The following is a 22,953-nucleotide window of genomic DNA, read 5'->3' as shown; positions in this document are numbered from 1 at the left end:
TTTAATTAAGAAATTAAGTCCTATTTTAATGCGTGTATATTGGCTGTTTGACTAAAATTATATTTTTTTGTCAAAATGAATTATAAAATAATTTAGTCCTAATAAGTGTTACAGTCTTACAGCCCTAAAAACAAATGGTGAGTTAAACATTTACAACATGCACATGTAAATATAAGGTAGTGGGTCATGAAAAGGCAGTATACAATCCAAAATAGTTTGTTATGCATTTGTTCGAATTGTTTAATTTATGTGTGAGTTTGTTATTAATTTCAGGGATGGCCAATATTGTGTTTATAGAAATTGGGTACTACCGGTTCACGAGCCACAACATAAATGGAATGCAATTATCTTAGAAATATGACAATCATTCACAAAGAACATTCCTGAAAAGTAGAAAAAGGTTAAAGGCAAAACAAATCTGTCAGTGCTGGACGGCTTCTGAAAAACAGGGAAACAAGTGTTAGTGTTCTTTTCAAACAAATGCTTCACAATCAATAGTTATGAAAAAAGACAAAACAATGTTACAATATGAATAAGACAAAACAATGCTATAATATGAATAAGACAAAAGAATCCTACAATATGAATAATACTCAACAAGACAAAAAAGGTGAGATTTGCAGTGATGTTGCTAGGTTTTCAATGTAATGGGTCCCGGGACCCACAGGTGGTCATTTAAATGGGTCCCAGAAACATTTTATGGGTCCCCAATTACACGCCCCCCCCCCCCTCTATTGTTTTCTTTGATCTCCAATCTCCATATCTTCTATGTGTGTGTGTGACTGTGTACATTATATCCTAATGCAGTATCCCTAAAGAACAACAACGCTTTGTGGAAGGGGGAAGAGAATGTTAACGGAACAGAGATATTTGTTTAAAAAAAGCAGATGTTTGCGGCAGTATTTATTGCTCTGGTGTTTTCTTCTTAAAAAGTGTGATTTCCTTCAAATGATGTATGCTTGTGTCGCACTGAAAATAACGATCTGAAAACAACGTGTTGCGCGTCGGTGTTTTGGCTCGCGGCTCGGTTTGGTGCGCAGGTCGCGGCTCAGTTTGGTGGGCGGGTCGCGGCTCGGTGCGCGGGTCGCGGCTTGGTTTGGTGCGTGTTTTTTGAACAGTGTATCTTCTGGACTCGAGCAGCATTGCTATTTGAGTACCTACACTGGAGTGGCACCAGAGCATGAGGTAGCGTGTGGCTATGAATAGTTCCTGCCGTCTCGACAACATCTCTGGTGACCACTATTTGCCATCCTTCCATTGTTTATGTCCAATCCAAGCATCAGTAGATCTGAAAACAACGTGTCACGCGTCGGTATTTTGGCTCGCGGCTCGGTTTGGTGCGCGTGTCGCGGCTCGGTTTGGTGCGCAGGTCGCGGCTCAGTTTGGTGGGCGGGTCGCGGCTCGGTTTGGTGCGCGCGTCGCGGCTCGGTTTGGTGCGCGGGTCGCGGCTTGGTTTGGTGCGTGTTTTTTGAACAGTGTATCTTCTGGACTCGAGCAGCATTGCTATCTGAGTACCTACACTGGAGTGGCACCAGAGCATGAGGTAGCGTGTGGCTATGAATAGTTCCTGCCGTCTCGACAACATCTCTGGTGACCACTATTTGCCATCCTTCCATTGTTTATGTCCAATCCAAGCATCAGTAGATCTGAAAACAACGTGTCACGCGTCGGTATTTTGGCTCGCGGCTCGGTTTGGTGCGCAGGTCGCGGCTCAGTTTGGTGCGCGGGTTGCGGCTCGGTTTGGTGCGCGCGTCGCGGCTTGGTCTAGTGCGCGGGTCGCGGCTCGGTTTGGTGCGCGTGTCGCGGCTCGGTTTGGTGCGCAGGTCGCGGCTCAGTTTGGTGCGCGGGTTGCGGCTCGGTTTGGTGCGCGCGTCGCAGCTTGGTCTGGTGCGCGGGTTGCGGCTCGGTTTGGCATTACAGGAGTTCATGAAAATGTCCCTGCGGAAGATGGCCCTACGGCTTGGTTTGGTGCGTGTTTTTTGAACAGTGTATCTTCTGGACTCGAGCAGTATTGCTATCTGAGTACCTACACTGGAGTGGCACCAGAGCATGAGGTAGCGTGTGGCTATGAATAGTTCCTGCCGTCTCGACAACATCTCTGGTGACCACTATTAATAACAATTGTTTATGTCCAATCCAAGCATCAGTAGGTTCCATTGTTCGCAATCCGTTTGTTATTGAGTGCGGCAGATGGGATATATTATATATTAGAATATAGCAGGTCAGAATGCGTTTGGTGGGAAAGAGCACGATGTTCTACAACTAACTAAGGTCTACATGGTTCCAGTGTTTGCAAGCTTGTCTTGCAGGCTATGCACTAGTCCTGATCGGAGGATAATACGCAATACACAGGATCATGGTAGCTGTAGTATGTACGTAATACTCCAGACTGTAGACATTGCTGTGGTCTTGAGATGTAAATGTGATCCAACAGCGTGTTTTTGTCAGTAGTCTTCTCCTTGATCAGTTGTGTGTATCCTCTGGACTCGAGCAGCATTGCTATCGGAGTACCTACACTGGCCAGTAGATTTTCATTGAAATCACCACAGACTACGATGGGATGGTGGTCCATCACTTCTAAGGCGTCCAGAAGGGCCTTAAGATTGTCCATGAACGGGTCATCGTAACGTGGTGGTCTGTACACTGCAGCTATCAGAAGCTTGACAGGGGACTCTATCTTGACGACCACAAACTCGAGGTTGGTCACATTGTGTATGTAACGCTTTTCACGTGCCTGGAAATGGTCTTTCACATACACAGCGACGCCTCCGCCATCCTGTTCTGCACGTTCAGGAAGGTTGGAGTACGAGATGTGCTTGTTGCGGCTGAACATGGTGTATCCATCTAATTGGAGACTGTCAGCCACATTGCAGCCGGTGAGATGAGTCTCGGTCAAGCACAGGACATCTGCATGGGTTAGTTCGTGATGTTGCCTGATGTCTCGAATGTGTGCCGGTAAACTTTGCGTGTTGTGATGTATAATCGCGAGTGTTTGCGCCTGGCCTGTCGTCTCTCGATACTTTAACAGTGGCATAAAACTGTCCAGTGAGGCGGTCTTCATGGATTCTAGGGCAGCTGTGATTGCAGGATCAGCATAGATTTTCTTCGCATCGAAGTCAATTATATGCAAACCTTGCAATGACGTTGTCCTACTGAGGGCAACGTAGGCCATGCCTGGTTGGAAGATCCGTTTCAAGGAAACCACTGCAGACTGTGTAGTCATGCCTTGGACTTTGTGAGCTGTGCAAGCATATGCCAACTTGATGGGAAATTGCCTACGAAGCGTTTTATCTTTCAGGTGGTCCTCGTATCTCTCGACGTACACTTGTGCAGAGCCAGGTGTAGTTTTCCGGTATTTCTGTCCTGCTCCAGGCTTGTCTACTACAAGCCAAAGCTTGGCTACTCTACTCTCGTCCTTGTTTACCTGTATCTCTACACTATCAATCTTGCCAAATGTCCCGTTCACAAGGCCATCCTCCACATCTATGTTCTTAATGATCATGATTGGGGCGCCTACTGCAACCTGCAAGTTGTCAAGAAGATCCTGATGATCTCCTGTACGGGGACTGGCAAGTCGAGTCCTGTGGTTATCAACTTGCCTATAGTCTTCCGCGGGTATGTTGACAATCTGGCTGTGGAGCGCAGACAAAGATTTGGCGTTGTGTTGAGACACCTCTTTGTTGGTTGCAAAGATGTGCACAACATCCTTAGGACAAAGGTGAGGCAATGTCACTCGTTGAGCAAGGAGTGCTTTGTCTGTGTCACTCAGCGGATCTTTCTTCGCTTTGACCCTCAACCTATTCAGAAGCTGTGCGTAGGGCACATCATCTTTCTGTCGCATGATCTCGGTCAACGTGATCATCTGAAAGTGTTGGTGCAGAAGGTCCGGTGTGCCTTCTTCGAGCACGCAGAGCGGTTTCCCACTGGATGTTGGAGGGAGCTGGTAAAAGTCGCCTACTACAAGTACCGACATGCCACCGAATGGCCTCTTACTGCCTTTGATCTCTTGCAGTCTCCAGTGGATGTAAAGAAACATGGCCTTTGAAACCATCGAGACCTCATCTATGATGATAATCTCCGCATTTCCCAGCTTTGCCCTCACGTCATCTAATTTGTTTCCCAGCCCTATGTAGGGTGGATTCAGTTTTCTGGGCAACTTCAACAGGGAATGCAATGTGTTTCCCGCGATGTTGTATGCTGCAGTTCCTGTAAACGCAGACAGCAGCACCGTGGGCATGGATGCATCCGTCTCTTCAGATAGTCTGGAGAGTCGACGGAGAATCCTTGTTGCCTCACCGTAGATGCACTTAATCAGATGGGATTTGCCAGTTCCAGCACCCCCAGTGACAAAGAAAAAGAAGGGTTCGGGTTTGTCAATTTTCTCAAGTACGCTCTTCAAACACCAGTCACGTACCGAGTGAAAGATGGAGGCTTGAGTCCGGTTGAGGTTTCGACACAATGAGCGCAGGTAATCGAGGCTCATTTGCGGAGCCGACACCCTGTGCGCAACAATTGTACCCACCTCTTGACAACTGAACTCTGGGACGTCGTCTTGTTCGTCGTCCGCAAGTGGATGTTGATCTTGTTCGGCAAGACATTCCATCCGCTCGAGCTCATTTTCGGGGGCAATGTTGGCCCACGCATCTTCCGCGGGGCCATTTTTCATGAACTCCTGTAATGCTTCTTCCATCGAAGAAGCATGTCTTTCATATTTCATCCTGTTTTCCGCAACGATGGCATTCGCGCGCCAAGTCCCTTTTTGCCCAGGTATTTTCACCGACGCAGACTCGTAGAAGTCCTTGTAGGTGGGGAAGTCTACGGTTTTCAGTGTGGTCTGATAGCGATGCGGAAGGTAAGCCTTCAGCAAGGTGCCGAAGTATTTCTCGGGGTCTTTCTGTTCCGAAAATTTCGCGTATCTGATTACCGCGTGTTTTTTCATGCGCTTTTTAATGGTTCCCATGTTGTCAGACAGCTTAAGGCAATCTGGCTTTTTTGCTTCGCTACCGTACACGATTCTGTACTCGGATGCAAATTCTGCGAGACACATGTTGTGAAACACCGACGTTTTGGGTCTGGCATTGTATTTGTCCAGAAGACTCGACATCCACACTTGGTTCGAATCTCCTGGTCTTTTCTGCAGCAAGCTGAGCGGGAGGCTCATTTTCATTGCATTGTCATCCGTTGGGAGGAAGACAACTGGGCGCGAGCATTTCTTCAATGACAAGCTACAAGTCCGGGCCACTGCCTCCTGAGAGCTAACCTGTCTGTTTTTAACGTATGCGTGAACAAGTTCGTTCATTGCACCCCTCTCGGTCACTTTCGTGGGGTCTATGCCTACGACTACTTGTTTCAGCATCTCACCCATCTCATGTTCGGCCTTGGATATGTAGGACAACATGTATGAGATGCAAACAAAGTGATCCAGGACAAACTGGATATCCATGTTGGCATTCCAGGCCTCCAGCAAAACTGGGTTGTAGTTGTTCACATAGCAATCCTTGACTCCACGCTTCATCAAGAGCACCTGGACATTTCGCATGTCTTCAAGACAGCTGTCGTACTCTTCGTGAGTCAAATTGCACTTTGCCAGCAACTCTGAGAGGTCGGTCACTTCTGATGGTAAGTCCAGAAGTAGATCATACAGAGGTTTGAGTTTGGCCAAAGAAGCCTGTGCTCTTGCCTTCTGTTGTTTGCCTATGCCCTCGGTACCATTCTTTGCACTTTCGTCTGTCACGGATGAAGACGAAAGGGGTGCAACAGGAGGAAATGAAGGATCATTTCCTCCTGTTGCGCCACTTTCGTCTTCATCCGTGACTTCTTCCGTTGGATCAACTGGCACTGGGTTAGTTAACCAGGTTGAGTCCACTGGTGCCTTGGGGAAACCAAACCTGCATGTCCTGTTACCTTTCTTACAGGACTTTGTGTGGTTTCTGCTGTGCATCTGAACTTCTTGGACAATTCGGTGAAGCACAGGATTTTCGTTTGGATCAGGCAGCTGGCACGAAATGTAGCGGTCCGCAAATTCGCATATTTTCTCGTCCGAGTCTTCCCCAAGTTTGGGGGCGTCGGCTACCCACAATAAGGCGTGAACATGTGGGGAACCTCTGGCCTGATACTCTATTCTATGGAACCAATCTATGACGTGACCGAGCGGGTGAGCATTAGATCGCAGCAGTTTTGTATACGCATGAGCAACTCGCTTGTCAAACATGCGCATTGTAGTCACTGCATTGCTTCTGAGGATGTCGCATTTCTCGTTCCAGTCAAGCTTGTCAAAATCCACTATTTGGCCTTGCTGTGCTTTTATTGCCGTTATGACCTCTGGCCATCTGAATTCGGCAGCACTTAAGGTCAAAAAGAAGGTAGGTGGGCCTAACTGACGGACCATGGCAAACAAATCAAACATGGTCTTCTGCCAGTAGGCTGGCGTCCCCCTCAGGGGTTGCATGAACCTTGTTGCATCGCGGTTTCGGACCAGTCTCTCGACTTCATGCTTGTCCTGCAACATCTTGTTAGTGATCCTGCGACCATCCTTGCTAAAGGGTTTGCCCTTCCTCAATTGAATTGAGATGGTGCTTTTGGCCGTGTGGGTCTCTGTAACAAACTGGGCAAAAAAGAGATAGCTTTGGTCTCTCGCAAAACGATCATCGGCACTGAAAAGCCTTGCGTTAAAGTACCTGCTTGGGCTCAGTTTGAGCTTTCTCTTCCGATCTAACGTGTTCTCGCCAGATGGAAACAAGACAGGGAAGGCCTTTGCTTCGAGATTTGGGACTGTGCTGTAGCTGACAGGCCTGTTGCCTTCGGCTGGGGCGAGGCAGAAAATGCCATCGCCGTATGTCATTGTCTCTTGTCCAATGTCATCCGGTTGCAAGCAACCGTCCAAGCCATGTCCAGGTCTCAGCGCATCTTGCTCATCTTGGGCAGTGGGTGGATGTTGATCCACTCCCTGTGATGGGTCGAAAGATTCAGTAGCATCGGCTACTTCAATCATTTCGGCCTCATCACAACTGTCCATGACTTCATCTGTGGCTGTCTATTCAACAGTGGGTAGCTCTTCAAGCTGGCCCTCCACATTTGCATCGTTGATGCTCTCATCATTTCGGATTATGATGTTTTTGTAGTCGGGGTGTGTCTCGATGAGTTTACTCAAGCCCGATAACACATTGGTCATATTGACAGTGTGAAAAAGATGATAGCCTTTGTACCGCAGACGTCTCTTCAGCTTCACTCTGTACAAACAGGATGCATCGAGCCGTCTGGGTAGCGTGTTTACTGTGGTTGCCACGTCTGCTGGCACGCAAACCACAGCACCATGTATCGCACTCTGTTTGCCTTTAGGAAGTGTGAGAATCTTGGCAAACGGTATGTCTATTGCTAAAATTTGTCTTTCCAGCACATTGAGTTGGCGGAGCTCTGGAGGAATGGGGGCTAGTCCCAGGTTGTTTGCGACAGCCAAGCGTGGCATTCTACCTACTTCTACACTTTTGTGACAGCTTTGACAAATCCACTCTGTTCGCCTTTCTAAGGGTACAGCGCAATCTTTCGGCCCTCCACATTGATCATCACACGAATGAAGGTATTTGCCTGTTAAGCAGGCAGCAACCACTGCGGGTTTGATCGTGTAATTTGACCTTTGACAAACATACACTTGATTAGCGAAAAGAGCCCGATGGCACGTTGTGCACACCTTAGTTGGTCCATCTTTTGTGGCTTTCTGGAAACTCGCTATAGCGCCTTGTACTAGCTCATTCTGTTGGGGTGCGGTAACTAAATCTATCCTCGCAGTATCTAAATCTTTCCTCGCAGTATCTAAATCTTTCCTCGCTTTTAAAGCTTTGCTAAGTTTGCGCAGTTCATCACATAAGTCCTTGTATCTATTTCTTATCCTCATTGAACGTCGCATCACACAGCGCATCTTGAAGAACGGGTCCGTTTTGCATCTGCGGGCCATATAGGACTTCATGCGTTCCCTGAACTTTTCCCTGAACTCCTCATCTCCTTTGAACCTCTTGTTTCTATATCCCTTCTGTTTTTGCTGATGCTTTTCTCTAAACTCCTCATCTTCATTGTACCTTCTTTTGTCATAAGCCTTAATTTTGACCTGTTTTTGCCCTCTGAACTCCTCATCTAATTTGAACCTCTTTTTGCCATATGCCTTTTTTTTGACCTGATGCTGCCCTCTGAACATACAATCTTCATTGTATGTTCTTTTAAAGTATGCGTTCTTAAATTGTTTTTGCCTTGTCCTGAATTTTGTATCCGTTATACATCTCATGGCAATATATTTGTTCATGTATTCCTTCCTCGGAGTCCAAGGTTTTTCCTTGGTATCAGATTTTAGTTGGTCCTTTTGTCTCCTCGCTAATTTTCGTTTTCGTTGGTTACCTATTTTGTTTGCCCCTTCATTTGTAGTGTCTGACATCACTTGTGTTGACAGTGAATGGCCAGCCTGCAGACAATGCTTGGTGATTGGAGGTCCAGTGTTTGTTTCATCCTGACAAGTTAGATCAACAGGCTCTTTGTGATGCAGGTTGTCAGGATGAACTTGCACTGTTGACAGATGGGGTGACCGAGCATTTGTCTGTTCAAATGTCACTGGCATGAAGTCAAACTGCATTTTGTCTATCGTGTTTTCATGTGAGAAGTCAATTAGCTGGTCTATCTTAGCGAACAGATCATCCAACTGAGTGAATGTCATCATTACAGCCTTTCCTCCAGGCAAAGGTAGGCCATCAGCACTTCTCTGATGAGAGTCAAACAGTCCATATCTTCCAGACCTGTCTCTAAAAACAGCAATGGTGAATGGTGATACTGTTAGGAGTGCATATTTGACGTCCTCAGACAGACACTTAAGTCTTTCCTGAAGCTTCAGGAACCAATGCTGTCGGTGGGGCTCTCCCTCAGCTCTCATATATCCCATTTCCACGTTCGATTTTTTCACGGAGTACGTATTGTGTTCCGTTTCGACCTTTAGAGGTACTTCCTCCATTGTCAGCAGGCATGACTGAAACTGATTTTGTCTTTTTAGTTGTTCTATTGTTCTTTTATACAGACTGTCTCCCCTGTCTAGTATCTTGTCAAGATCATCCATCTTCAAGTCAAGACCTTCATGTTGGTGTGCCAAAAATGTCAGAGCCATGCATGTACACTGCCGATTCTTTGACATTTTGGAAAACCTATGATGATTTTGGCTTTTGGATGCCTGCACAGATTTCACAGAGGGTGGCGGGGTGCATGCTTGTTGTACAGGGTCATTGTTGGAAAGGTCCATGGCCTCGCCAATGTTGTCTTCAACATTTGACTGTGCATGTTGTGTTCCTTCATTGACCACTGTGCAACTGTTTGGTGCATCTGCATGGGCTAATTTAGAAGCCCAGAATTTCCTTTTAGCGTTAGATCTCTTCCCACGACCAGGCATGATGTCAGCAAGTTTTTGATCTGAACTTTTATTAAAATGTACAGTCTTTACCAAAAAACAACCTTCAACACTAGTGTAGCATTAGTCAAAAATCACTCCAGGCATCTAGAATCGACTTACTTACCGTTAAAAAGTCACCAGAAGAGCTGTTCCGATCCGATGAACACTAGAAAAAAATATAGAACAATTTCAGACTAGCGCTATAGTTTCACAATATAATTACTTTTTAATATATATTTTTTCTACCGTTATATTCTTGAGTAAAAACCGTGTGTGCCATTTTATGACAGTAGAGTTTCAGGCTGCTGCGCAGCCTTCAAACCTAGTCCTATGTTGCGCTGCTAAGAGCATTGGTCACTGAAGCATGGCCATTTGAAGTGTTTTACACTGCTATATAGCACCTACGAAGTTTGGGGCGTTAAGCATGCTCCGAACTGTAGTTATGGCTGTTTAAAGGGCACATTTTTGATGAAAATCTTTGTTTAGATCTGCTCAAGTATCGGTATATATGAAGTAATTACTTTGACTGTTGAGTTTTTTCATCTTTCCATAATGTGCATTATTGGTATGTTAAGAATATAACAGCTGCATTTGTATGTATGGCACTTGTTTTATTCATATCCATCTATCATTCATGCCATTATGGCTATAACAGACTTGAGTTTTGTAATAGTTGACATTCCCTTGTTTAACTTAGCCATTCAAGATTGTATACAATATTAACCAAAAAAATTAGAAAAGTATAACTAAAGAGAGAAAGTATTACATAAGAATATATGTATACCAAAGATTATGTATATGATGAGTACACCATAGAATCTAAGTACGGCACTTAGGTTAGGTTTAGCAGTATGGGAAAATAAAGGATTAATTCATAAGTTTGCTGTTGCAAACTTTTTTTACTGTTGTTTACTGTTACCATTTATCTGTAGAGTAATAGTGTAACCATTTTGTTTTATTTCATTTGAATTTTTTGAATAAGAATGGCTGACAGCTTTGACTAAATTGGATCCTACATAGTCATTACCTTTTTAAAATGTGTGGAAACAGTATGTAACTAGAATTAAAGCTGCACGCAGCGATGACCGGGTCGTCGACGTTCTGTATACATCTACGATACAAGCCTGTATAGCAATCAGCTGAAAAGTTAGGCTAAATTAGCTATCAAATTCAGCCTGTCCCTATTGGACGTCAAAGTGTACCTAGGACGTTTTGTGGGTTTTTGATGCTGGGAACCGGAGTTATGGCTTTTTAAAACCCAGCCAATAGGAACACAGAGGGGGCGGGGCTTAAGCAATTTCAGCCTGCCCCTATTGGCCGTCTAAGTGTACCTAGCAAATGTTGTAGATATTCGATGCTGGGAACTGGAGTTATGGCTGTATAAAGCCCAGCTAATAGGAAGACAGAGGGTGCGGGGCTTCAGAAATTACAGATCGTCCCTATTGGTGGTCTAAGTCCACATACCAAACTTCTACTGGGTAGTATGCTGCGAACTCGAGTTATGGCTGTTTAAAGGCCAGCCAATAGGAAGACAGAGGGGGTGGGGCTTCAGAAATGACAGCTCGTCCCTATTGGTGGTCTTAGTCCACATACCAAAATTGTACTCTGTAGTTTGTTGCAAACCGAAGTTATGGCTGTTTAAAGGCCAGCCAGTAGGAATTGTAGATCGGCTATTTTCACTTCCTGTTTGGCGTTGAAGTTGGACGCTTTGCCGTGGTCACGCCGTTTTACACAAGCTTTTGATAACTTTTCATTGTTAACGTCTTTTGTGTGTGAGCAAATTTGAGGGGGATCCGATAATCCGCGTAGGAGGAGTCAGTGAAAGTACAACCTGTGAAAACGGCATGAAATGCACAACAACGCCACTACCAATAAAAAATGGCCAACTTCCGGTTTGGTTTTGGTCATGGCTCCAAGAGACTTTTTCATAAGTTGGGACATGATACAAGTTTGTAACAATTTTCATGCATGTAGGTGAAGTTGTATTGTTGGGCTTGAAGCATGAACTTTTGTAGGGGGCGCTATTGAGCGATTAGGCCATGCCCCTTTTTGAGAAGATTAAAATACGTAATTTTTCTTCACTTGATGTGTGTGCAAAGTTGCACAACTTTTTGAGTACGTTTCGGCCCTCATTTTCCAGATTCATTTGGGGGAAATATAATCATTGCAGTTTCAATAGGGAAAAATAATAGTTTTACACAAGTCAGCTACCTGATTGCACTTAAGGCAGATGTTAAAAATGCAGGGCAAAGGCTTTTTCTTGGCCACTAGGGAGTGTGCATACAAGGTTTTACACAGATCAGTGCAGTTATAGGTAAAAACATGTATCGACCTGCTATAGTGCCACCATGAGGCTGACTTGACATTTTTCAAGTGGCATTTCTTCCTCTTCCTAGTGGGAATGTGTGTGCAAAATGTCACCGAAATTGCACGCTGTGTTCATGATTTGAGGCATTTTGTTCAAAACAGAGCCCGTTTCGTTGAATGACAATAGAGATACTGTGTACCGATTATTGTGATGTTTGAACAACATGTGTAGTGCAGTCAAAAGTGTGTTTGCAAAAATTGGCCTCCTGGTGGCATAACCAGGAGCCCCATGTGACTAATTTGGGACAGAATTCTGCTATAGCATACAGGGAGCGTGTGTGCACAGTTTCACTACCATCAAGTCAACGGTACCAAAGATTGGCTGTCCACAGACAGAATGACACACACACAGACGGACAGAGTGCAAAACATAGTCTCAGCCATGCCTTCCGGCCTGGTGGAGACAATAAAGTGTGCACTAATAATCTGGGGATCAACAAAATAATTTTGGGACCCCTCTGGGAATATTGATAACCCTGTGCATGTAATGCGCGGATCTCCTTGAGGACTGCAGTCACAGAGATGATTCCGTGATTTTTCAAAAGGTACAGTAAAATCACTGTTTTTTGCTGGCAGCAGTGGCACACTATTACACTATTGATATGGCAGTCAAAGAGTTAAGCTACAGAGTATATATATTGGCAATGCCTCCTTAAAAAGGGACAATGGACTGATCCCAAGACAATCACATGTGTCATGTTATGTTAAACAAACCTTGCAGTAGTGCAGTCTGGGATGGTCCCCTCAGTCCACAGCTGTGTTGGCCAAGATATCAGGTCTGGTGTACAGCCACGCCACAGCTGAAAATTTTAAGCAAAAATATTGTATTTTAGACAGAAATACATATCTGTCAAAGGCAGATCTACAAGCTCACAAGTTATCTACAAGCTGACAAGTGAGCTTGTAGATCGGCTATTTAAAATAAGGCAACAAGCTTACAGTGAACTTGTAGATCTGCTATTTTCCAAACATTAAACTCACAGTGAGCTTGTAGATATGCCATTTTCAAATATATATGTATAATGCCTTGTTATGTCATGGCTACAGATGTCTGCCAATTTAGGAGAGAATTGGAAAACAGCAGATCTACAAGCTCACAACGCGTTGCATTGTGAGCTTGTAGATCTGCCATTTTCAAATAGTGAGTCACATGGGGGTGCGGCTGCACACAGACAGTGCACACAGAGAGACACACAGACACACAACCCGAGCACGGTTTCATAGTAAGCTCACTTTGCACTACTGTGCAGTGCTTGGGCCCTAAAAGAGGAGCACAGGTCTCCACCAGGTCAGGTAGGTTATTGTGGTACAGCAATGAAGGAGGCGCACCTCCTTCCGCTGCGTTCGCAATAACAAAAGCAAGGTGTTATGTTAAGAAAAACAATGATCAGAGCTAGCTCTGAAACATGACTTCAACCTGGTGTTTTCGCTTTATCCATTTACGGCCCGTACATTGACATACAAGTGCTTCAAATCAACAAATTTGAAAACCACTGCCTACTTCATCTTACTGGAGTGGCACACAATAAGAGTAAAAATAGCAGATCTACAAGCTGCCAACGTGTGTTAGTGCTCTACTTTTCCATGTCAAGGACCCCCGAAATGATACGCATCTGGCCGCAGACCCCGATTTGAAAATATGTTGTTCCAGGGCCTCCCAGAAGCACATATCGGAGTTAGAATGTTCGCAAAGGACCCCAAAAATGATATGTATTTTGCTGCAGACCCATATGTCAAAATAAGTTGTTCCAGGGACCCCCAGAAGCACAGATCAGAGTTAAAAATGTTTGCAAACTTTCAAGATTCTTCAAAAATGGCAGATCTACAAACTCACTTGGTGCTGCGCTATGAGCTTGTATATCTGCTATTTTTGAATAGCCAAATGAATCTAAAATGACAGCGATCACGGTCTTAAAGGGTTAATACAAAATTCAGGTATGCCTAGCACTTATCAAAATATAAGTAAATCAAGCCATGGATATTGGCAATGCCTCCTTAAACACTAGCCCTGGATTGACCTCAAGACAATTAGGCACACACAAGTGAGCATGTTTGTTTGTCAGGTACTTATTAAAGCATACTTTGAAACGGTAACGAATATAGTAAATAATACATTGCATCCACAACGTGAAAACACAGCAACTATACCAGTTAACTACACCACAGTACCAGTATGCAAACAGTCTTACAGTCAGTAGGGGTGCTACTGCTACTATACTCCTGAGTGAACACAGTAACTGCTTTCAATACCTTAAGACCGGGGATGCATCTTTGTGTCAATTGTAGATTTGTTTGGCTATTCAAAAATAGAAGTTCTACAAGCTCATAGTGCGGCACCAAGTGTGTGTGTGTGTGTGTGTGTGTGTGTGTGTACACACACACACACACACACACACACCTCATCTCAGTCCTAAATTCTCCTGTTAGAGGCTAGTTGTCCATCTTAATCACAAGTTTTAACAGAATAAATATAACAAGCAAAGTCAATTAAAAGCTGAATCTGTTATATAAGCAAGGTAGTCACATACTGTACATAGAATGCTGAGAGACAGTGTAGTGCCTCATGCTTTAAAAAAAAAAGTATTCAAAGGCATCTACAAATATTTGCCAAACATATAAAATATAGTGAGAAAAGCAGAATTAGCAGATCTACAAGGTCACTTGTAAAAATTATATGCAGCGCCATGAGCTTGTATGTGCCATGCTTTTCAAAATCGTGTGAACAGGAACAACATTTTGAGATGAAGTCCACAGCCAAATACATTTTGGGGGTCCTTGACATGGAAAAGCACCACTGATATAGCAACGTGTTTTTCAAAGTATTTATAGAATATATATTCAAAGATTTGCACAATTTTTCAAAAATACCAGATCTACAAGCTCATAGCGCAGCACCGAGTGCTACGCTATGAGCTTGTAGATCTGCCATTTTGACCCCAAGACCATTTCCATAATGGCAACATTAGATGATTACAAATGTTGTGAGGTTTGTATATTAAACAAACCTGTCTTGCAGTAGTGTCTGGAAGAGTCTGTCTGCTGTCACCAACACACAGGATCTCCACCACACCTGCAAATGAATTAGAAAAATATTTATTTTAGACAAAGTTAACCTGAAGATACATTTATTGATTTACATAGACAGTTGCTCACACCACATCGTCTACATGTGCATTAGAGTGGGCTGCAGATGCATTAGAGTGGGCTACAGATGCATTAGAGTGGTCTACAGATGCATTAGTGGTCTACAGATGCATTAGAGTGGTCTACATGTGCATTAGAGTGGGCTACAGATGCATTAGAGTGGTCTACAGATGCATTATAGAGTGGTCTACAGATGCACTACAGTGGGCTACAGATGCATTAGAGTGGTCTCCAGATGCACTACAGTGGGCTACAGCTGCACTAAAGTGGTCTACAGATGCATTAGAGTGGTCTACATATCACAACAGTGGTCTCCAGATGCAACAGAGTGGTCTACAGATGTACTAGAATGGGCTAGAGAGGCACTACAGTGGTCTACAGATGCAATAGAGTGGTCTACAGATGCAGTAGAGTGGTCCACAGATGCACAACAGTGGTCTACAGGTGCACTAGAGAGGTCTACAGATGCACGACAGTGGTCTACAGATGCAATAGAGTGGTCTACAGATGCACTAGAGTGGTCTACAGATGCACAACAGTGGTCTACAGGTGCACTAGAGAGGTTTACAGATGCACTAGAGTGGTCTATAGATACAGTACAGCATGCTATAGATACAGTGGGTAGTCTATTAGATGTAGTACAGTGGTCTCATACAGCTGTCGATACGGTGCAGTGGTCTAATAGATGCAGTACAGTGGTGAAGATACAGAACATGATCTCATGCAGCTATAGATATGCAGTGGTCTCATATAGCAAGATGCAGTGGTGTAGATACAGCACAGTGTTCTCTAGATGCAGTGCAGTGGTCTCATGCATGCAGCTATAGATACAGTACAGTGATCTCATGCAGCCATTACAGTAAAGTGCTATAGTAAATAATATATTGCATCCAAAAGGTGAAAACACAGCAACTATACCAGTTAACTACACCACAGTACCAGTATGCAAACAGTCTTACAGTCAGTAGGGGTGCTACTGCTACTATACTCCTTCTGGGTGAACACAGTAACTGCTTTCAACACCTTAAGACCGGGGATGCATCTGTGTGTCAATTGTAGATTTGTTTGGCTATTCAAAAATAGAAGTTCTACAAGCTCATAGTGCGGCACCAAGTGTGTGTGTGTGTGTGTGTGTGTGTGTGTGTGTGTGTGTGTGTGTGTGTGTGTGTGTGTGTGTGTGTGTGTGTGTGTGTGTGTGTGTGTGTGTGTGTACACAGACACACACCTCATCTCAGTCCTAAATTCTCCTGTTACAGGCTAGTTGTCCATCTTAATCACAAGTTTTAACAGAATAAATATAACAAGCAAAGTCAATTAAAAGCTGAATCTGTTATATAAGCAAGGTAGTCACATACTGTACATAGAATGCTGAGAGACAGTGTAGTGCCTCATGCTTTAAAAAAAGTATTCAAAGGCATCTACAAATATTTGCCAAACATATAAAATATAGTGAGAGAAGCAGAAATAGCAGATCTACAAGGTGACTTGTAAAAAATAATATGCAGCGCCATGAGCTCCACAGCCAAATACATTTTGGGGGTCCTTGACATGGAAAAGCACCACTGATATAGCAACGTGTTTTTCAAACTATTTATATTATATATATTCTAAGATTTGCACAATTTTTCCAAAATACCAGATCTACAAGCTCATAGCGCAGCACCGAATGCTACACTATGAGCTTGTAGATCTGCCATTTTGACCCCAAGACCATTTCCATAATGGCAACATTAGATGATTACAAATGTTGTGAGGTTTGTATATTAAACAAACCTGTCTTGCAGTAGTGTCTGGAAGAGTCTGTCTGCTGTCACCAACACACAGGATCTCCACCAAACCTGCAAATGAATTAGAAAAATATTCATTTTAGACAAAGTTAACCTGAAGATACATTTATTGATTTACATAGACAGTTGCTCACACCACATCAGATCTAGATATACAAATGAGCTTGTACATCTGCTATATTCAGTAGTGTAAATGTGCTTTTTCCATTGAGCTCATTTATTGTAAGCACACAAGTGAGCTTGTAGATCTGGTACTTTTCAATAAAAAACGTTTCAATGTAAAAATATTGCAAAACACACGCATGCTCTCTCTCTCTCTCTCTCCCCCTCTCACACACACACACACACACACACACACTTAAGTCCTACAGGAGAACTCTTGTTAGTGGCTAGTTTTAATAATCACATGTTTTTTTTTACATAATATATAACAAACAAATGCATAGTCGATTAAAAGCTACATTTTGTGTTATATATAATGAATTGATACAGATATATGGTCGATTGTGTTGTGAGACGATGTCTCACCGACACCGAAAACAAACGTAGTTTCGCCTACAGAACTAGCCATGAAACATGTCAGACATGGCTTAACTTCAACCTGAAGTTTGCACTTTGTCCATTTATGGCCCGTACATCTACATAAACGTTCACATTTCAAATATAAAGTGCTTATGTCATGGCCACGGATGTTACAATTATGTAGGGGCCCACAGAAGTACCAGTATGTTCTCTATTGTTCAATAAAAAGCATTTTAATCCGATCGGTGGCCAGTCTCTCACCATTTCCGCCATGCTTTCAACTATGTGACCCTATCGGTTGGGAAGTGTATTGCACTCTGATACAATCGAACTCTATGAGAAAATGGCCACCGATCGGATTAAAAGTATTTTAATTGAACAATACGGAAAATACGGGTACTTCTGGTGGATCGTACATAACTGTAACATCCGTGGCCATCGGGCAAAACTTTGTTTGAAATGTGAACGTTTAAGTAGACGTACGGAACAAAACGGGGAAAAGTGCAAGCACCATTTGCAGTTCATCCATGATGCAACGTTAGCTTGGAAAGTTAGCATATCAGCTAATGGACGGATATACTATATAATTTAACAATTATATTACTCACCTCACACAAAAGACGACGAAATGAAACTCCTCGGAAGAAAAGATGTAGATCAGTGATATTCTATAAATGTAAATGAAGTTTAATCGTTTACAATTCCTCTCGTCACGATGTGTCCAGCTGGCAAAACAAAGATCTGAGAAGAAGGGGGGAAGGGGGGCGGTTTGTCTCAAAATGTGCTTTCACAGGGTTGCCAGGTTTTGCGAGAGAAACAAGCAACCAGGTCTATGAAGCGAGCCCTTCGCCCTTTAAAAACGAGGCTATATGAAAAAAAGCCAATCAACAAGCTCACAACTCCTTGCGATAAGAAACTGCACTTTAAGAAACAATGGCAAAAAGTCGCAACCACCAATATTGACGAGCAACTTGAGAGAAAAAGTAGCCACAATTCGCTTATAATAAGCGGACATGGCAACAACGTTAAGCGTGTGTCGTTACGTCATCCGGCCTGAAACACAGTATTTGAAGCACATTGTGCGAGAGAAATAAGCAAGCAGGTCTATGAAAACAATCATCATGTTATACCAATATGAATAATAATAATAAGATAAACAGCCGTCTACACTGAATGTCTGCATGATAGAACAGCGGCATAAAAATAAAAGTAAAGTAAAAGTAAAAAAAAAAAAAGAAGTTAGGCTATTTGCTAACCTCTGAAAATGATCCTTACATGAATCTTAAATAAATATTTTTACTGAAATATTTCTATGTAGTTATTTTGTTTTTTATAACCAAAAAGTAAAATAACGAAACAACAACAGCAATAATAATAATAATAATAATAATAATAATAATAATAATAAGGGTAATAATAATAATAATGATAATAATAATAATAAGAAGAAGAAGAAGAAGAAGAAGAAAAAAAACACAGAAGGCAGTTAACATTCCTAATTTCTCCCAACACTGTGTCTGGTAATGAAAATGTACTTGAGTAAAAGTACAGAAGTATCGGCATCAAAATATACTTAAAGTACCAGAAGTAAAAGTAGTAATTATTTTAAGTTTTCAAATGCATAAAATGTATACAAAATGTATCATTAGAAAATAGCAGATCTACAAGCTTACAACGCATCAGGCACTAGGGATAACTGGGCACCAAAACCATCTTGGCACTAGGGACAGGAGGGCACTAGCGACACATGGGCACTAGGGAAATGTGGGCACCTGGTCAACTGGGAACTGGGCACTTGGGACATGTGGGCACCAGGACAACTGGGCACCTGGACGAGTGGGCACCTGAATTAGTCTTTTTTTGTGTTTTACTTTACACAGCATGATGCTTTGTTGCTGCCTGGGCCAAGCCAAAAGGCATGGCCGAGACTATGTTTTGCACCCTGTCTGTCAGTCCGTCCATCCGTCCGTGTGTCCTTCACCCCCTCTGTCTGTGAACAGCTAATGTCCAGCATGCACTGTTAGCTTGATCGTAGCGAAACTGTGCACACACACTCCCTGGATGCCAATTCAGAACCCCAAATCACATAGGCCTGTTATAGCGCCACCAGGAGGCAGCTTTTTGCAAAACCATTTTTTATGGCAGTATCCTACAGATTTGATCCAAACATCACACAGATTGGGACACAGTATCTCTAGTCATTAAACGAAACAGGTCTTTCAGATTGTTCATATTCCATCCTTATTGGCTAAGAATGGCTTCCAAAGTGTCTGTTTTGAACAAAATGCCTCAAATCATGGACACAGCATGCAATTTCCATGTAATTTTGCACGCACATTAAACATAAACACATAAATAGGCCGAGGAAGAAATGACACTTCAAATCTGCCTTGTGGTGGCGCTATAACAGGCCGTTTCATGTTTTTACCTATAACTGCACCGATCTGTGTAAAAAATATAATGTGTAAGGAAAACCCATAGAGGTATAATATAACCCTTTAAACCCTTTAAAATAGAACCCTTTGCCTTGCATTTTTCACATCTGCATTTTTGTCAAACAGGTCCCTCCCACAAATGTAACGGGCCAATCATATTGTCACCTCACTCCTGAGATCACTTGCTTTTGATTTTGAAGGGACTGATCCCCCACAAATCATGTTTTTGCATCAAACGGTGACATTTTGCGCATTTGTGGCGGCCCCTATGGGTCAAAGTGAAATGCTTTTGGGGATTTGTTGAGTAAACCAACCTTGACATGTGATTCAAATCTGGGATCGATTGGACGTTTCGTTTGTGATTTTTGGCATTCTTTGTAAAACGGGCCCCTCCCGCTAACTTTGGAAGCCGATTACGGACGAACGGTAAGGACTATCAAAATGCCGTTTGGCTATCTTTATCGCATGGGTCCATAGGTCATGTGTACCGATTTGTGTGAGATTTGGACCAAATTTGAAGGAAAAGGAGCAAAAAGTGTGTTTTGAAGAAAATTCAAAATGGCGGAAAATCTATCCTGACGCAAATGGGCGAGGCCTATATGGGGAGATGCGTCGGGACCCAAGGAATCCAGGTGAAAAGAAATTTTGATTTTACGACCTACGGTTCAAGAGTTATAGGCCAAAAGGTAAAGTGGGCTGTTATAGCGCCACCATGTGGCCGACTGGTGTGATTATTTTCATAATAATTTCGCAAAAAACTATTAACCTCCCCTCCAAATCTTGTAACTGTAGCCCGTACGGTTTCCGAGAAAAAAATACTTGAATGGGAGTTTTTGCAATTACCATTAAAGTGGATGGGGAAATTTAATGCACAAATAAATCAATATCAAAAAATCTATCCTGACGCAAATGGGCGTGGCCTATATGGGGAGATGCGTAGTGACCCAAGGAATCCAGGTGAAAAGAAATTTTGATTTTCGGACCTACGGTTCAAGAGTTATAGGCCAAAACGTAAAGGGGGCTGTTATAGCGCCACCATGAGGCCGAATGGTGTGATATTTTGTTAAATAATTTGGGACTTAATTATGAATTATCCCTCCAAATCTGATAACTCTAGCTGTTAAGGTTTCTGAGAAAAAAATACTTGAATTTGAGTTTTTGCACTTTTCCATTAAAGTGGATGGGGACATTTAATGGCACTAATAAATTAATATCAATTAAAGTATTGAACCAATCTCTTAGCAAAATACAAGCACACGATTCCCGATTTAGACGGTCATTTTGACATATGGCGCAACATTGGGGGATGAAAACTGTGGGAGGAGATGCGGTTTGAAATATTGTTTATCTCAGTTTATCAATAACAATAGTCTGGTTGCCCTGTTGGGCAACCACACTAACTAGACGCGTCGCAATTGGCAATTGCAAAGTGTGGTTGCGCCGACGCCGGTCGGGACTCGAGCAATACGCCGGGAGGAATACCGTCGGAGACCGCGCCAATTACATTGTCACGTCACTCCTGAGATCGCTTGCGTTTCATTTTGAGAGGATCGATCCCCCCAAAATAAGGTTTTTGCATCAAACGGTTACATTTTGAGCATTCGTGGCGCCCCCTATGGATCAAAGTGGAAATGCTTTTGGGGATTGGTTTAGTATACCACCCTCGACATGTGATTTAAATTTGGGATTGACCGGACGTTTCGTTCGTGATTTATGGCATTTTTGGTCAAACGGGCCCCTCCCGCTAACTTTGGAAGCCATTTACGGACGGACGGTACGGACTATCAAAATTCCGCTTGGATAGGTTTATCGCATGGGTCCATAGATCACGTGTACCGATTTGTGTGAGATTGGGAAAAAAATTGTAGGAAAAGGAGCAAAAAGTGTGTTTTGAAGAAAATTCAAAATGGCGGAAAATCTGTCCTGACGCAAATGGGCTTGGCCTATATGGGGAGCTGCGTAATGACCCAAGGAATCTAGGGGAAAAGAAATTTTGATTTTACGACTTACGGTTCACGAGTTATAGGCCAAAAGGTAAAGTGGGCTGTTATAGCGCCACCATGTGGCCGACTGGTGTGATTATTTTCATAATAATTTCGCAAAAAACTATTAACCTCCCCTCCAAATCTTGTAACTGTAGCCCTTACGGTTTCCGAGAAAAAAATACTTGAATGGGAGTTTTTGCAATTCCCATTAAAGTGGATGGGGAAATTTAATGCACAAATAAATCAATATCAAAAAATCTATCCTGACGCAAATGGGCGTGGCCTATATGGGGAGATGCGTAGTGACCCAAGGAATCCAGGTGAAAAGAAATTTTGATTTTCGGACCTACGGTTCAAGAGTTACAGGCCAAAACGTAAAGGGGGCTGTTATAGCGCCACCATGTGGCCGAATGGTGTGATATTTTTTTCAATAATTTCTGACAATATTATGAACCTCTCCTCCAAATCTGATAACTCTAGCTCTTACGGTTTCTGAGAAAAAAATACTTGAATTTGAGTTTTTTCACTTTTCCATTAAAGCGGATGGGGACATTTAATGCACTAATAAATCAATATCAATAAAACTATGCAACCAATCTCTTAACAAAATACAAGCACACGATTCCCGGTGAATCCGGTCATTTTGATATATGGCACTAAATTGGGAAAAATAAACTGTGGGAGGAGATGCGGTTTGAAATATTGTTTATCTTGAAGAAGTGGAATAAAGTGTATCAATAACAATAGTCTGGTTGCCCTGTTGGGCAACCACACTAACTAGACGCGTCGCAATTCCGGGGAAATTGCAGAGTGTGGTTGCGCCGACGCCGGTCGCGGGTCGCGGCCGCCGGGACTCGAGGAATACGCCGGGAGGAATAACGTCGGAGGCTGCGCCAATTACATTGTGTCGTCACTCCTGAGATCGCTTGCGTTTCATTTTGAGAGGATCGATCCCCCCAAATAAGGTTTTTGCATCAAACGGTTAAATTTTGAGAATTCCAGGCGCCCCCTATGGATCAAAGTAGAAATGCTTTTGGGGATTGGTTTAGTATACCACCCTCGACATGTGATTCAAATTTGGGATTGACCGGACGTTTCGTTCGTGATTTATGGCATTTTTGGTCAAACGGGCCCCTCCCGCTAACTTTGGAAGCCATTTACGGACGGACGGTACGGACTATCAAAATTCCGCTTGGATAGGTTTATCGCATGGGTCCATAGATCACGTGTACCGATTTGTGTGAGATTTGGAAAAAAAATTGAAGGAAAAGGAGCAAAAAGTGTGTTTTGAAGAA

The 22,953-nt window shown here is 43.1% G+C and overlaps 1 long non-coding RNA gene across 1 annotated transcript; it reads right to left on the bottom strand.

Moving 5' to 3' along the window:
* Positions 1–205: 205 nt before the first annotated feature.
* On the bottom strand, positions 206–17,982 carry LOC311061327. The gene is made up of 6 exons (XR_014602381.1): positions 17,847–17,982; positions 16,703–16,767; positions 14,791–14,855; positions 12,500–12,585; positions 9,543–9,584; positions 206–438 (listed from the first exon to the last, which is right to left on the bottom strand). It is a non-coding gene; the product is annotated as an uncharacterized lncRNA (long non-coding RNA).
* Between the last annotated feature and the right edge of the window lie 4,971 nt (positions 17,983–22,953).

The sequence above is a fragment of the Gymnoscopelus microlampas genome, assembly GCF_963454915.1.
Source record: "Gymnoscopelus microlampas genome assembly, chromosome: 15".
Taxonomy (NCBI): domain Eukaryota; kingdom Metazoa; phylum Chordata; class Actinopteri; order Myctophiformes; family Myctophidae; genus Gymnoscopelus; species Gymnoscopelus microlampas.
The sequence above is the reverse complement of the archived record's forward strand: the minus strand, read 5'-3'. Positions and strand labels throughout refer to the sequence as shown.